Source organism: Garra rufa, chromosome 1 (genome assembly GCF_049309525.1).
Source record: "Garra rufa chromosome 1, GarRuf1.0, whole genome shotgun sequence".
In the NCBI taxonomy this organism is placed as follows: domain Eukaryota; kingdom Metazoa; phylum Chordata; class Actinopteri; order Cypriniformes; family Cyprinidae; genus Garra; species Garra rufa.
The window spans coordinates 101,196,797-101,213,412 of NC_133361.1; positions in this window are offsets into that span (position 1 = coordinate 101,196,797).

Consider the following 16,616-nt stretch of genomic DNA (forward strand, 5'->3'; position numbering starts at 1 on the left):
ATTGGATTGCGAGTGGGTAGGAGCTCGTCTAGATAGCCGCCATCTCGCTTGGGGTACTCACGTGACCCCTACTCTGAACATTTTAACTATTTATTGACTTTTTAATTGTAAGGTGCATATTATAAACTGAAATATATGAGAGTTAACTCTGACGGCAGCTACATAATGTCACCACTTCATGTGCGCTTACTGATGGGGAGACAGTATACCTTTCTGTTAGAAATGGCATCGACCCTGAATTTGAAGAGGGGCAGTCTTACGTTGTAAAAAACTTCACCCTCTCGCACAAATATGGGCGGCCATGCGTGTTCGTCAATCGAGCAACGATAAAATTCAAAACAGCTCCACTGCCCATTACTGACGAGGCCAGAAGAGCAGCTAAAGAGGCCCTCTATCCACCTTCCCCATGCAAGACTGGTGAAGAAGAGGACATCTTCACAAGCAGGAGTTACCTAAGTCTCCAGGGGCAGATAGAAAAAGTGAGTGACTTTAAAAGCATAACTGAATATCTAACACAGTTATCCTGATTTACTTACTATAGGCAACTGTAAGCTATAAGGGGCTTTCCGCTGGAGAGACAGGTTCATAGTTCCCTTAACTATTGGTGGGCATACTTACTTTTTAGCATGTTCACCCTGAAAGAACAGAGGATGATTTTAGGGTCAGAACAAGGTCAAAACCTATTGTATGCCATAAGAAACACCGACACAGTATTTTAAAAAGTTTTAAAAGATGTAAACAAACTTATAACATACTACAACTGAGCTCTTATATAACTACCCTGTGCAAAAGCCCCTATTGTACTTGTGTTTCTCAATCATGATATTGAAGTCTACTAACAACATTATCTAACATACACAATTTAAATGAATTAATCTTGAATGGAATACAATAGAAGTAATGCACAAAATATTTAGTGTTAAGGGATTGCCAGACCAGGATTGATGCTGTGTTCCAATGTCCCTACTTACACTACACCCTTTAAGTACATACTCATTTGGTGAAGAAAAAGTACACACTTTTGAGTGTGTAGTAGAGGAGCATGCAAGCTTTGGGACATACTATCATGTCACACAACTGTGTCTTAAACTGGCCTATCAATTGTCTTGACACAGTTCACATCCTCCATATTTAATTTAATTTATCATCCTACATATTGGAGAAAAATATTAAATATTTTTTTCCAGGTTAAATGTTGATTATTAGCAACTTAAACCCCTTTTTCTAAACATCTCTACTTAACTGCCGGTCACGCACAACCGCCATGCTTGTAATTTTTTTAATGGGTTTTATTTGTGTTTGTAGTTCTGGACCAAATCCTTTGCCAAAGAGCAATGGATTGTGGGCAATATTAGCCATTAGAGCAGGGTTCCCCAAATCTTACCCTGGAGGTCCAATGCGCTGCAGAGTTTAGCTCCAACCCTGATCATACTCACCTACCTGTTATTCTCTAATGATCCTGAAGACCTTGATTAGCATGCTCAGGTGTGTTTGATTAGGGTAAGAGCTAAACTCTGCAGGAAAATGGATCTCGAGGTCCAGATTTGATGATCCCTGCATTAGAGGGTGCACGCATCCACACTTCCAAAAATCGGCCTGAAATAGTGGACCATCCTGGGATTTTGGCATACTCTTTTCATCATACTATGCTTTGGGACACACTCATTGTAATTTTACATACTATTTAGGACAGAGAGGATAAACATTAGGACGCAGGGTCAAAAATACTTCTTACCTGCATTGTCCTCACCCGTGTGTCATTTTTCAGGTCGAAGCAGCCAGGATGACCCGAGCGCAGGTACCCATCCTGGACTTGCGTATGAGATGCGGGTCCATGCTGTTTGACATCGCACTGTGGAGAGAAGAGGCCTTACATGAACTCTATGTTGGGGACTTGGTGGAGTTCACCCACCTTAAGTCCACCATAACACCAGACGGCAAAAAAAAAATTGTCTCATCTAACTACACAACTGTCAAGGTACACAATTTATGCTGCACATCACATCCATACAGATCAGAGATGCCCAAACTTGCCTCAACACCAGCTGGGAAGTTTCTAGTATGCCTAGTAAGAGCTTGACTAGCTGGTGTGTCTAATTAAAGTTGGAGCTAACTTCTACAGGGTAGGGTTGCACCAGCCATTCGTAAGTTCTTACTTAAATTGGAACATAAAGTCCACACTAGAGGCTTAGTAACTACCAGCTAGTTTGTTACTAAATCTATACATTATTTGGTTGCACCAGTTGTTCGTAAGGCAGGACTTAGCTTGTAGTTCGTAAGCTCTCCGTAAAGTAATGCGTAGTCGCATAATATGACGCTTACACTAAATCATCCAACAGCAACCTTCAAAATACGCGAGCGGAACTTGTTTAAATGCTATGAATTGTAATTTATCCTTCATTCTAACTTTTGCCTCACATATACTAACGGTAAAAACAAGTTTCCATTAAAAACAAAAAAAAAATAACATTAGACACATTTGTAAATAACATTCAGAGACTAATTGAAATAAATAAGGATCAATAAAAAAAAGAAAAAAAGAAATGCCATTTATTTATCATTTCATCTGACATGCGCAACACGAAGCGCACAGAGTCACGCTGATGGGGTGTTAAAGACACGCTAAAAAAGAAACAAGTAGGTTTATTCACATATTGTTCTCTCTCTTAACATGTATGTGAGTGTAAATGTCAGCAGCATCATATATGCCTAAATGATTGAAGGTTGTCGGTTAAAAAAAGAGCATACTGATGCAGTTCACTCAGTCTGCTATTTTATTCCAACCGTTATTCCTGACCAGACGCTTCCGTAAATATTTAGTTTATACGTAAAGTTACGTTGAAACTAAGTTTAATGGTGCAACGCAAAAATATTTAGTAGTGCGTAAGTTGTAACCTGGTGTCCATTTACGTCGCAACTAGGCTAAGTTGTAACTTACACACAGCTGGTGCAACCGGCCCCAGGACACTGGCCCTCCTTTTAATAATGTATTAGTAAATGTTGAAATTAACATTAACAAAGATTAATAAATGCTGCATAAATGCAGTTCATTATTAGTTCATGTTAACTAATACATTAACTAAAGTTTACTAATGAACCTTATTGTAAAGTGTTACCAAAAACTATTTATGACATTTATTTTTGATAATATCCTCATTTTACAGCATTGTCACACAAGTGCCTAAAATTTTTAACAGTACTGTAGTTTTGCAGGTAGGTTTCTTGAAGCATCTTGGAGACATGGCCAAATTTTTTCTGGATTTTGTCTGTCTCAGTTTGTTCTGTTTCGTCATGTCATTCCAGACAGATTTAGAAATGTAAACTGACATTTCCTACTGACACACTACAGCAAAAGTTAGAAATAATAATTGACTTTAAATTAAATAGCTGGTAAAAATACTAGAGGCCTAAGATTACATTGTTACCAATATAACCATAACACTAACCCTTACCCTATATGTGATTTTTTTATTTTTTTTATTTCCAGATTATTGACCGGCAGATACTGGACCAAGACCTGGAAATAATTGGGGTGTCCCAAAAAAAACAACACCCTTATACTACTTGACAGTGGGCTGGATGATTATGTTGTGCCAGCCCACTTCTATACAGGCAACCCAGATGATTTAGTGAAGCAACTACCATTGCAACTGAGAGTACGGCATGTTCAAAAGCATGTCCTAAGCATAAAATCCCTGAGTTCACCTACCAATTAGAAAGCACAGGATCAGGCATCCCTAGATCCAGAACAGGATGGGGAATCACCTGATCCATTTCAAGGAGGGGCATCCTTGGATCCATGTGACATCAGGGGTTCAACTGTAATTTTACAAGACTATGAGAATACTTTTTTTTGTGTGAAGAAAACAAAAATAATGACTTTATTCCGCATTTTCATCTTTACTGCGTCATTGGTGGACACGAGTTCACTAGAGTACCCCGACACATGCGTGAGGCGGCGCCGGCGCTGTTATGATGATGAACACGTGCGCCATGCCTTGTTTACATGCAGTGAAGATGCACGTTGTATAAAAGCTATTGAAATCTATAAATCGGCGTCAGGGTTGTAGGGATATCAGCGCGAATCAAACAATTTGGGAGAGTCGATTAAAAGTAAAAACACTACAGACTCACATTCCACAAGAGGCCCGTCATAAATCTGACGTTTGATAGCCTGGCGCCAGACCGCCAGCCTGAAGCCAACCTAACTAACTAAGAACTCGCAAAATTAACACAAAGACACTTCTTCATAATCAAATCCTTCGAATAAGGAGATTGTCAAATTTGGAGCAAGTAACCAAGATTAATGGTCAAAGAGATGCAGATCTTGAACATCACATGAGTAAAGTCATTAGCGATATGGTTGGTTTTCCCCCACACACAGGACACAACGGAAATTCCTTCCCTAAACTTTTGACCTCCCAGCTTAGAGAACAGACCCTCACAGAAGGGCACAGAAAACTGTCTATTGATGTACATATGCGCCTAAAATGTGCTAAAGAACTAAGGAGCAACTCCTCATTTCTATGTATAACTTCCTATCATATATGTAACCCACACATTTGTCTATTATGTTTTAATCACTCATTGTGTATGTCCCTTTTGATAACTATTGAATAGTTTAATGGTTTATATTGATGTTTGATATGCACGGTCTGGAAATCGCATTCTCAAAATGTTCCTGTAATTCAATTCTTTGCGAAATGTATTATTGTCTTGTTATAGAAATCATGTCCAAATTTATCTCTGCAAAGAGCGGGAATTTGGGATCACGGGACTAATAAGATAACATGGTGATTTATGGTTTGGAAGGTGGAACCAGCAGCCCACCGGAGTTCAGCCAATGTTCTAATTGGTCAAGACATCATTTTGGGAGGTGTCCAAAAGCTGAGTTTAAATACCAAGGACACCCTCAAATCTCTCTCTTATCTCTTGCAACTCTTCTCACTCCTTACAACGCTCTTCACGTGCTTCGCGCCGCCGCGTCTCGACGCCGCCTGGCCTGCATGCCAGCCTCCTCTCCTCAAGGAAACATGAGGAGATCACCACACCTCTATCTTTTTCTTTAATCCTTTTTATTTCTTTCCGTTGAGAGTTTCGTTTCTAGTTAAGTTTTTGCAAGCCGCGACCGACCTAAACGTCTTCGCTGACCTCAACTTCAACAGCACGCAACTCTCATATCCAGCCAACGCCCAAGCACACAAAGGACCACAGAACCAACCAATCAGCAACCTCGGGAAAGCCCCTTTCTGAAGCGACGCAACTAAAGGAATTCCCAAAGGCAACGCGCAAGTAACCTCCAGAATCTTACTGAACTGGTGCATTTTGATATAAAGTTTAATAACCTCTTTGAGAGACTCAATACGAGGGTTAATTAAGTGATTGATGGTTGTTCAGGTCTAAGCAAATGCACATTGCTATAACTTGGGACTTCATATTTTCATTCCTTTAAACTCATTCTTTCCTCACTTTCTCTTTCTGCAACCTGTGTGAATGCGTGTGTTTATGTTAGTTTAGTTTGTATGTGTTAGGTTTATCCATTAAAATCATATTTTTATTAGAAAAGATAAGTATCTTGTGTTTTGTGCTTACAAGTTAATGTCTTAAACTGCTGATTTTGCTACTGTGCTAATATATAGTGTTTTCACTATATTCTGGATAGTAATATCCATCGCAGAGTTTCTGTTACGGCTTGTGAATGAATCGCAGGTCGACTCTTGAACAGCCGTAAAACAGCGATTCTGTAGAAATTCCCTATTGAATCATATTCGATTTCCCTTTGAGCTAAATTATAAATTATATGTGTAATTAATCCCTTTTACAGTCTTACAGGGTAATCTCGTGAACGCGCATCCACAAGTGACGCAGTAGAGACAAAAATGTAAAATGAAGTAGCTTTTATTTTCTTTGCGCAAAAAAAGTATTCTCGTAGCTTTGTAAAATTATAGTTGAACCACTAAACACAAACTAACTTTGTCAATCATCTTGGGCCTTAAACGTGGTAGGAACTTTGCTGTCTATGGGAGTCGAGGACCTCTCGGATTACATCCAAAATATCCTAAATTGTGTTCCGCAAAATGAAAGAAGGTGAGTAATTAATTAAACCTAAAGTATTAAGAGTTAAAGTATTAAAGCTAACAGACTGTTAGCTTTAATACTTTAACTCTTAATACTTTAGGTTTAAGGACCATCATAAGGCTAAGTACATCGAAGAACCATTAAAACCAATGGAGTTTCGATCATTTTAGGCTTTAGGGAAATGCACACCAGGACAGAAATAACAATGAATGCTGCGATCGATTTGCCTCAGAAGTCGGATGTCGATCTGATGCTCCTTTCCGGAAGAAAATAAAGGACTACATGGCCAGAAGATACACAAGTGATGCAGACTTTAGGTCACATCACATTCTACTTTGTACTCTCCATAAGAAACAGAGGTGTCTCGCTGATGCTGGATTCCACATTCTTCACAAGCTGAAATGTGCATTAAAGATCAAAAGAAAATACAAGCAATACATTCGTCCCAGTCAGGATACAGCCAATTCTGACTCAACAAACCAGCCTGTGTCCAACAGCTTGGTGCAAAAGGCCAAATCTGCATTTCGGTGTCAAGTTGCTCATGGTCCAACTTACGTCTGCAAAGTGTGTCACAGGACTCTTTTTCCGAACCAAGTCAAGGTGTGTAATAGAACACGATACGTCAAGAAGGTTCTTGTTGCAGCCTCTTACTTAACCAGAAAATATGTTCATGCTTATGACAGTGCCTGCACAGTTCCTTTTGCAGTTCCAGAAGAGAGAAGACAGGAATGGATCTGCCACACTTGTGACACTCATCTGAAGAGAAGATCTATGCCCTATATTGCAGAAACAAACTCGAATTCCCTCCCATCCCTGCAGAACTACTCGAACTGAACGTGCTTGAGCGACAGCTCATTGCCAGAATCGTTCCCCTTGCAAAAATAGTTGCATTGCCCAAAGGACAGCAAAGAGCAGTGCATGGTGCTGTTGTGTGTGTTCTCTCTGAGGTGGAGCAAACGGTCAACTGTCTGCCACGGCCTAGTAGTGAGTCCCAGCTTCTACAGGTAAAGCTGAAAAGGCACATCAAGTTCAAAGGATACCAACACTTCCATACGGTGAATATGCACAATGTGCTAGCCGCTTTAAGGAAACTGAAAGCTACGCATTCAGATTACAGGGACATCGTGATAAGTGAAGCTTCCACATTTGAACTTCTCCCTGATGATGAGCTGGATGACACAGCGGAGAAACAGGAAGTTGTTGCCTCTGAACAGGATGACTAGAACGTCAGCACAGAGGAAAATGATGAACTCAGGCCTGGTCTCACTCTGGACACATGCATGCAGCCACTTGCCATTGGACAGGACTTGCTGTCGTACGGCGAGGGAATTTTCAGTATTGCGCCTGCTCAGGGGAAAAAGGCAGTCGGTTTTTTCCGGATTCCCAAGTTGGAAGCCATGTCTTTCCCTGTCCAGTTTTTCACTGGACAGAACACAATTGATGAGGCGCGACAAGTTGCATTGTCACCGAGCATGTACTTCAATGCTAGACTGTTCTGCGTGGATACTCATTTCACCAAAGACCAGAGTTATCTCTTCTTTGCACAGTTTGTCACTGAAACGCACATGGCTAGAAACAACATGTCTATCCAGTTGCGAAAAGGCAAACCCGTTATGATAAACATAGGATCTCCAACAAGCTTCTTCAGGACGATCGTGAGGTCGAAAGCCTGGTCCACAGCCGTGACGCCACAAGGTTCATGCAACCCTTGAGGGGCACTCCATTTTACTGGGAGAAAACGTTGAGAGATCTACAGGCCATGATCCGGCAGTTGGGGACTTTTTTTTTGCACTTTTAGTGCAGCCGAAATGCGATGGCCGGAAGTCCTAACGGCAGTCAAGGCTCTGCAAGGTGAAGAGGTTGACTTTTCGGAGCTTGACTGGACGACGAAATGTGAAATCCTTCGAAGTAACCCCGTCACCGTCATGCGGATGTTTGAGAAATGAGTGGATGCTTTAATGACTCATCTGCTTTTGTCACCTGCTCAACCCATCGGTGAAGTCGAGGATTACTTTTATCGAGTCGAGTTTCAAGCCAGAGGAAGCCCTCATATTCATCTGCTGGTCTGGGTGAAGGGGGCGCCAGAGTTCGAAAATCAGTCTGATAAAGAAGTGTGTGACTTCATTGACCGTTACGTTACCTGCCAGTTGCCGGACCCTACCACCGATCCTGAGCTTCATAAAATCGTCACCGAAGTTCAACTTCACAGCAGAAAGCACTCCAAATCTTGCAAGAAAGGAAACCTGTTGTTTAGGTATGGGTTCCCTAAACTCCCCGTCTCCAAGACCACCATCACCCGTCCACGTCCACCGTGTCCTGAGGAAGATGAGGACGAAGACCAAAACCGCCCAGACGGAAAGAAGGCAATACAGGAGGCTGTCCGAAAAGCGATAAACGACGCAAGGAAGAAACTCAAGCCGGTGTGGGATTTGTTAAATGATCCCCAGGCCTCCTTTGACAGCTTGGAAGATCTGCTGGCCAAATGTAATCTGTCCATGAAGGATTACAATGGTTACGTTGAGGCATTGACCACTTCGAGTGTGATTTTTCTGAAGCGTGATCCAAAGAAAGCGTGGGTGAATGGATACAACCCGGATCTGCTGAGGGCATGGAACGCTAACATGGACATTCAGTTTGTTCTGGACTCTTTCAGCTGTATCATGTACATGCTGTCCTACATTTCTAGGCCAGAGCACGGAATGAATGATTTCCTGAAGAGCGTCATCAAGGGTGTTCGCGAAAGCAACTTGAACGAAGGGGAACGAAATGAAGCACATAATGCAGGCCTACTCCAAACACAGGCAGGTGAGCGCTCAGGAGTCTGTGGCAAGAACATGCAGCTTACCAATAAAGAAGTGTTCGCGAAACGTTGTGCTTATACCGACAGACGACGATGAGCCCCAGAGACAGTGAAGACCTCATCACCTATATGGCCATGGACGCAAGACAACGATAACCAGATGAGTCCTCTCCAATCTGACTTTGTGGCAACATGGAACTCTTGCTTCTACTTTTTTTTTTTTTTATTCAGAGGTCACCATAGCCACCAGATCTAGTCTGTATCCAGATCAGGTGGTCACTGCAGTCGGGGACCCGATTCCTGGACTGACTCAATTTCTCACCACACCGGTGCGACAAGCTAAATTTTTTTAAAGATCAGTGCGAAAGACACTAAAAAGCTTTTTGGTTACACACTGAGTCACTAAAATTAACCAACACTCTGCACACAGTCACAAGAGATACAGTATATCTATATAAAGTCTTAATACTGTAAACACAGCTTTATTGGCACGTTACATTATCATTTACATTCAGAACATTAAGAAATCTAAATCAAAGGGAAAATGAATATAAACAATAAGCCTAATATAAATATTACAGGAAAAAAGGATCAGTCAACGGACTTATAACTGCATAAAAATGTTTCTTGTAGGCCGATTTTATTTGATGTAGCCTACTTTATGTAATATTAATTTATGATTAACTTCTTTTGAACCACTGATATCACTATTTTGACCTTGTTCTTGATACCTTTTCGGACCTTGAATGTGGTAGTACCCTTGATATCTGTATAGGCTCAGAAATCTTTTGGATTTTATCAAAAATATCTTAATTTGTGTTCCAAACTTGAACAAAGGTCTTACAGATTAAAGCTTTAGATACATATAGGCCTTGTCGTTACCTTTGTTTTTTTATTTCATTGCCCAAGGGGGTTTGGTTTATTAACTACATAAATACACAAAATTATGTTATGTCTGTTGCATAACCCAACCTTTTTCTCTAGGTAAAATACTGCCCTATAAATACTACAAAATTCTTTAAATGAAAATTTAAATGACCATGCATTTTATTGAACGCATGATCCTCTTTGCCTTCTGCTCTGTATTGTGACAATTAAAAAAAAAAAAAGAAAATGCATCAAAGAAAATATGTGGCCTTCTCTTAAATACAAATCTCTTTAACTCAAACACATTTTCATATTTTTCACATTATCAACAAACCGTTAACTTTTTTCCCAAATAAAACATTTGTTATAAATTCAAAACAATATTAACAAAAACGTTAAGCACAATAAAATAAATGCATGACAAAAATTAATCTGTGGCCTTGTTTCTCGAAATAAAAGAAAAATGTGGAACGGGATTATTTTAGCCAAAACTTTGCTTGTTATCTTACAATGAACGAAAGTTTCAATCGGAGTGATAGCACAGCCAGGCTTGACACGAACTCAAACACTTCAAAAATGTCATATTTCTTTTATAATCAAATAACGACGTATTAAAAAAAAATCATAGGCTCAAAACAACATTAAAAAACGTGAATAAAAGAACCAACGAGCATAAGCAGAGAAAATCTGGCCTTCCCCCTCAAAAAACTACACAAAAAACAACCAAACGGATTGTAGTAGCCACGAAGCTTGTACACACACGATGAAAACATTCACTCTACCTCTGCTCATGTTCAGCTTAACCTTAAATATCATTTTCTGCACAAAAAACATGTTATTGGATAAGCAACATATGCTTTAACCGGAGCATTTGCACAGCTCGTCTTTCCTCAACCACGCTTCACACGAACTGAAGAAGAAGACGAGACAAACCCCAAAATGACGCTCTCATTGGGCGCAAATGGCCGCACCCCAGATTTGATAACCTACCCAAAACCAACGCTAAATAGGCTTTATGCCGAACGTCACATGCCCAACCCTGGAAAACAGGTCTCATTGCTTCCGCTTGTCGGAGAACGTGTTAATAGCCGTAATAAATAATGGCGATATCGACGGACTTTTAAGGTAATCAGTTAAACAAGCCAGCTGTTTATTGTGGACGTTTCATTCGATATTTATATATAAATGTTAGTGAAAAGAATAAAAATTTAAAACTTTTATATATCAATCCACATATGTGATGGACATTGGTTATGATCATTTTTAGTGTCTACTTTGAATGAATCTTGAGTAAATCATGTTCATATTTAAAGAGGGATATGCAGAGCGCGTGAACCGGAAGCAACGAGACCTGTTTAGCAGAAAACGGAAGCCTGTTGGGCATAACCCCTATGAACGCATTGTGACGAGTCTCTCTGGGCTCATCAGCGTCGCCCTGGCAACCAACGCAGCACACCTGCACGTCCTCATCACGGGCTGATCGGTCCCAGCTGCCAGCAATCACCAAGTGGCTTTAAAAGCCACCACCGAGCACACTGAGACAGACAACCGTCTCATGCTGATCGCATTGGCACTAACCCTTTGTCTCTCTTCTCCCCGAAGGCAGCGAGTGACCGACAGCCCGACTGAGCACGCCTGGCCACCCACCTTCACGAGCACGAGGACTTCACAGGAGCACCAGCCACGACAGCATCACGAACTCTAATTCCCCCTCACGTACTTCACTTTTTAATAAATCCACCCTCCGGGGCTTTTGTTCACCAGCCAGCCTTGTTGTGTGTTTTCTCCCCCGTGACATCTGGTGGAGAATGCGGGCATTGCAGGAGAAATCACACACAAGTGTTGGCACTGCACCGCATTAATTTGTTTTTTTTCTTTCTGTTCACCCCCTCAGCATCAATCGGCGCCCTCTCTCCCCTTGGAACATGGACGAGCTGCTACAACGCCTCACAGAAGTAAGCATCCGCCAGCAGCAAATTGTGGAACATCTGGCCACTCGGCAGGGCAGAGCTGAAGAAGAACTCGCTGCCCTTCGTGCCCAAGCTGCCCAGCCAGTTCCACTACCTGACCCCCGGATGCGGGCTGCTCGGCTTCTACCCAAGATGACGGCTCACGACGATGTTGAAGCATTCTTACAAATGTTTGAAACCACAGCCAACCGAGAAGGATGGCCGCTTGAAGATTGGGCTTCGGCGCTGGCACCCCTTCTCACTGGTGACGCTCAGCGGGCGTATTTCTCTCTTCCCCCTGTGATCGCGGGGAGCTATACGGAAGTAAAGCGTGAGATCCTCGCCAGGCTTGGTCTGTCCCCCATCTGTGCGGCACAACAATTCCACGAGTGGGAGTTCAAAGCCCGGGTGCCAGCCCGAACCCAAGCTGCTGACCTCGTCCGCCTAGCGCAGCACTGGCTGCTTGATGGGGACCCCGACGCAGCTCAGGTAGTGGAACGAGTGGTCATCGATCGCCTCCTCCGCGCTCTGCCTCGGTCCCATCGTCAGGCGGTCGGGATGAGGAACCCCGCCACCGTCCTCGCCCTTGTGGAGGCGATCGAGCTGGCGGATGCTGTCCACCATCGGGAGGCAGGGGAGAGAGCGCCGCCGTTCCCCCGGAGGGTGGTCCAGGAGCGACGCACGCCGGAGGGTACCTCGCACGCAGTTGGCAGACCGGCGGTTCCCTCTCCGATGGACGAGCCCATGCCCACCGCTGAACCCACGACACCTCCACGGGCATGGCTGGCGGGCTGCATCGTCCATCAGCGCGTGCCACCTGCGGCTCCAGAGGCGGAGGTAAAGCTGAACGGCAAGCCCTTCCGAGCGCTTCTGGACTCGGGCAGCGCGGTCACCCTCGTCCAGGCCCAGCTGTGTCCTCCTCGCCCTGGCCAAAAGAGTTACTTACCAATCACGTGTGTGCACGGGGACACCCAACAAGTTCCAGCTCGCCGCGTGAACATCACCGCCGCCCATGGCACCTGGTCTGTGGAGGCTGGATTAGTGAAAAATCTGCCCGTCCCCCTCCTCCTCGGAAGAGATTGGCCGGGGTTTGACCGCCTGCTCGCCGCCGCCGCTCAGCCCGCCAGCCCGGAAGGGAACCGTCGCCGCCGCAGCCGGCCCAAAGGACCCCGCCGCCGGCCAGCGCTGCTAGCTTCGGACAGCGGGAGAGATGGTGAGTCCCCCTCCCAAAATACTAATCTCTTTTATGATGTGTTCCAGCAAGCAGGCCAGGGGGGCTCTTTTGCCAGAGAACAGCGGGAGGACGATCGTTTAAAACACTGCTGGAACCAAGTCAGGACCATTGACGGCAACGACGTCCTCCCGCACTTCATCGTCCGAAGCGGTCTGCTGTACTGCGTTGCCCAGCGACGGGGGGAGGAGAAGGAACTTTTAGTTGTACCACGGACGAAGACGGAGACTATCCTGGAGTTGGCCCACTCCCATCCGATGGCAGGTCACCTGGGGGCAGCAAATACCATCCAGCGGATCCGGGACCGCTTCCATTGGCCGGGCCTGGAGGCCGATGTGAAGGGGTTCTGTAGAGCCTGCCCGACCTGCCAGCGCACGGCACCCAGGACTCCTCCCCCCAGTCCGCTGATTCCTTTGCCCATCATTGAGGTGCCCTTCGAGCGGATCGGATTGGATCTGGTGGGGCCGTTGCCTAAGTCTGCCCGAGGACATGAACACATCCTTGTCATCGTGGATTACGCCACCCGGTATCCGGAAGCAGTCCCCCTGAGGAAAGCCACAGCGAAAGCCATCGCCCAGGAACTGTTTCTGTTGGCCAGCCGGGTGGGCATACCGACCGAGATCCTGACTGACCAGGGAACACCGTTCATGTCCCGGCTAATGGCTGACCTCTGCAGGCTGCTGCGGGTGAAACAGTTGAGGACAACCGTCTACCACCCGCAGACCGACGGACTCGTTGAGCGCTTTAATCAAACACTGAAGCAGATGCTCCGAAGAGTGGCAGCCGAAGACCGGCGGGATTGGGACCTCATGATCCCCTACGTCCTCTTCGGCATCCGTGAGGTCCCCCAAGCCTCAACTGGTTTCACCCCCTTTGAGCTCCTGTTCGGCCGCCAGCCACGGGGGCTGCTGGATGTCGCTCGGGAAGCTTGGGAGCAGCAGCCTGCCCCCCATCGCACGGTCATCGAACACGTCAAGCAGATGAGAGAACGGATTGACCGTGTCATGCCATTAGTCCGGGAACATCTCAGCAAGGCACAGCAGGCCCAACAACGCCACTACGATCGGGCAGCCCAACCACGGGAATTCCAACCGGGAGACAGGGTGATGGTCTTGGTCCCCACCTCCGCGTGCAAATTCCTGGCGACCTGGCAAGGCCCGTATACGGTAGTGGAGAAGGTTGGACCAGTTACCTACCGGATACGTCAACCTGGACGAAGGCGAGCGGAACAGTTATATCATATTAACTTACTGAAAAAGTGGCAAGGGACCCGAGACCAGCTCGCCGCCCTCAGTCTCACCGATCCCGTGGTTGTCGACATGGATCCCCATCTGTCGGCTGCCCAGAAGACCGAGCTGCAGCACCTGGTCAGTCAGTTCCAGGATGTGTTCTCCTCCAGGCCCGGGCAGACCAACGTCACCTACCACGACATCAGGACGCCCCCTGGAGTGATCGTCAGGCAACGGCCCTACCGTGTCCCAGAAGCTCGTCGGCAGGCTATAGAGGATGAAATCCAAGAAATGCTGAAGTTGGGGGTAATCGAACCATCTCGCAGCCCATGGTCCAGCCCCATTGTGATGGTACCCAAGCCGGATGGCACCCTCCGCTTCTGCAATGACTTCCGCCGCCTCAACGAAGTCTCCGAATTCGACGGCTATCCCATGCCTCGGGTCGACGAGCTGTTGGACCGCCTGGGGAGGGCCCGGTACATCTCCACCCTGGACCTAACAAAAGGCTACTGGCAGGTACCTCTAACACCCTCTGCTAAACCGAAAACTGCTTTTTCTACCCCTAGTGGCCACTGGCAGTACCGGACCCTCCCCTTCGGCCTGCATGGAGCGCCGGCCACATTTCAGCGCATGATGGACATCATTCTGAGGCCCCACCAAGCATACGCGGCGGCCTACTTAGATGACGTAGTCGTCCATTCCGAGGCATGGGACGAACACCTGGAACGTCTGCGGAGGGTGCTTTCGAGCTCCGGCGGGCTGGACTAACCGCCAACCCCCGCAAATGCCACCTAGCGCTATCAGAAGCGAAGTACCTGGGCTTCCAAGTCGGCCGTGGGCTCATCCGACCCCAGGACAAGAAGGTGGAGGCGATCCGGTCCGCTCCAAAGCCCCAACGAAGTCCCAGGTACGAGCCTTTTTGGGGTTGGCGGGGTACTATCGCTGTTTTATCCCCAACTTCTCCTCTTTAGCCGCCCCCCTGACAGACCTGACCAGGAAGGGGCAGCCCGAGAAGATCTGTTGGACAACAGCCACGGAGGAGGCCTTCGCTCGGCTCAAGACAGCCCTCTCCTCGTCGCCTGTGCTCCGCGCTCCCGACTTCGGCTGCCCCCTTCCTGCTGCAGACGGATGCCTCCGATACCGGACTGGGAGCCGTCCTGTCACAGATCCAGGAAGGTGAGGAGCATCCCATCATCTATATCAGCAGGAAGCTGTCCAAGGCAGAGAAGAACTACGCCGCCGTCGAGAAGGAGGCCCTGGCCATCAAGTGGGCAGTCCTGGAGCTGCGGTACTACCTTCTCGGCCGTAAGTTCACCCTGGTGACCGACCACGCCCCCCTACAGTGGATGGCACGGGCCAAGGACACCAACGCCAGGGTGACCCGCTGGTTCCTCGCGCTCCAGGACTTCCACTTCGAAGTGCGACATCGGGCCGGGGCCGCCAACGCCAACGCTGATGGACTCTCGCGGATGTGGACAGCTTTTGCAGGTCTGTCAGGGGTCATTCCCCACCCACCCCTTATTTCACCCCTACTGTCTGCTCTCGTTCCCAGGACTAGGACGACGCTTAGGGGGGGGATGTGACGAGTCTCTCTGGGCTCATCAGCGTCGCCCTGGCAACCAACGCAGCACACCTGCACGTCCTCATCACGGGCTGATCGGTCCCAGCTGCCAGCAATCACCAAGTGGCTTTAAAAGCCACCACCGAGCACACTGAGACAGACAACCGTCTCATGCTGATCGCATTGGCACTAACCCTTTGTCTCTCTTCTCCCCGAAGGCAGCGAGTGACCGACAGCCCGACTGAGCACGCCTGGCCACCCACCTTCACGAGCACGAGGACTTCACAGGAGCACCAGCCACGACAGCATCACGAACTCTAATTCCCCCTCACGTACTTCACTTTTTAATAAATCCACCCTCCGGGGCTTTTGTTCACCAGCCAGCCTTGTTGTGTGTTTTCTCCCCCGTGACAGCATGAATATAAGATTTTCAAATGAAATGAATATACCACATTAATAATTTCCATAATAATAAAATAATTGACAAAAGTAGAGTTCTATAGGGAAATTAATGAATTAATGTGACACTGCTATGTGTATTTTTATGTTAAATATATTTAAGTTCAAAACACAAGACTCAAATGTCCTTTTCTTAAGGTTTACGAAACTTCAGACAACTTTTTCTGAGATTTTAGCAGAAGTGTTAGAGGATTCCTATTTGAATGTATTTTAAGGTGAGTTAAAGTAAACTGCAAGACACTAAACTAATATAAACAATAAAAAAGCGTACCGTTAGGATTCTTCAAAATTCTTGAAAAATGCTTTAAAATAACTCTCCATTAAAATCCTGTAGAAATTATCCTACAGGATATGTTTGTCTTGTCCTATAATAAAATCCTATAAGACAATTCCTAATGGAATCCTTTAGGAAAGGTTCCAAAATATGATAGAAATTCTAACT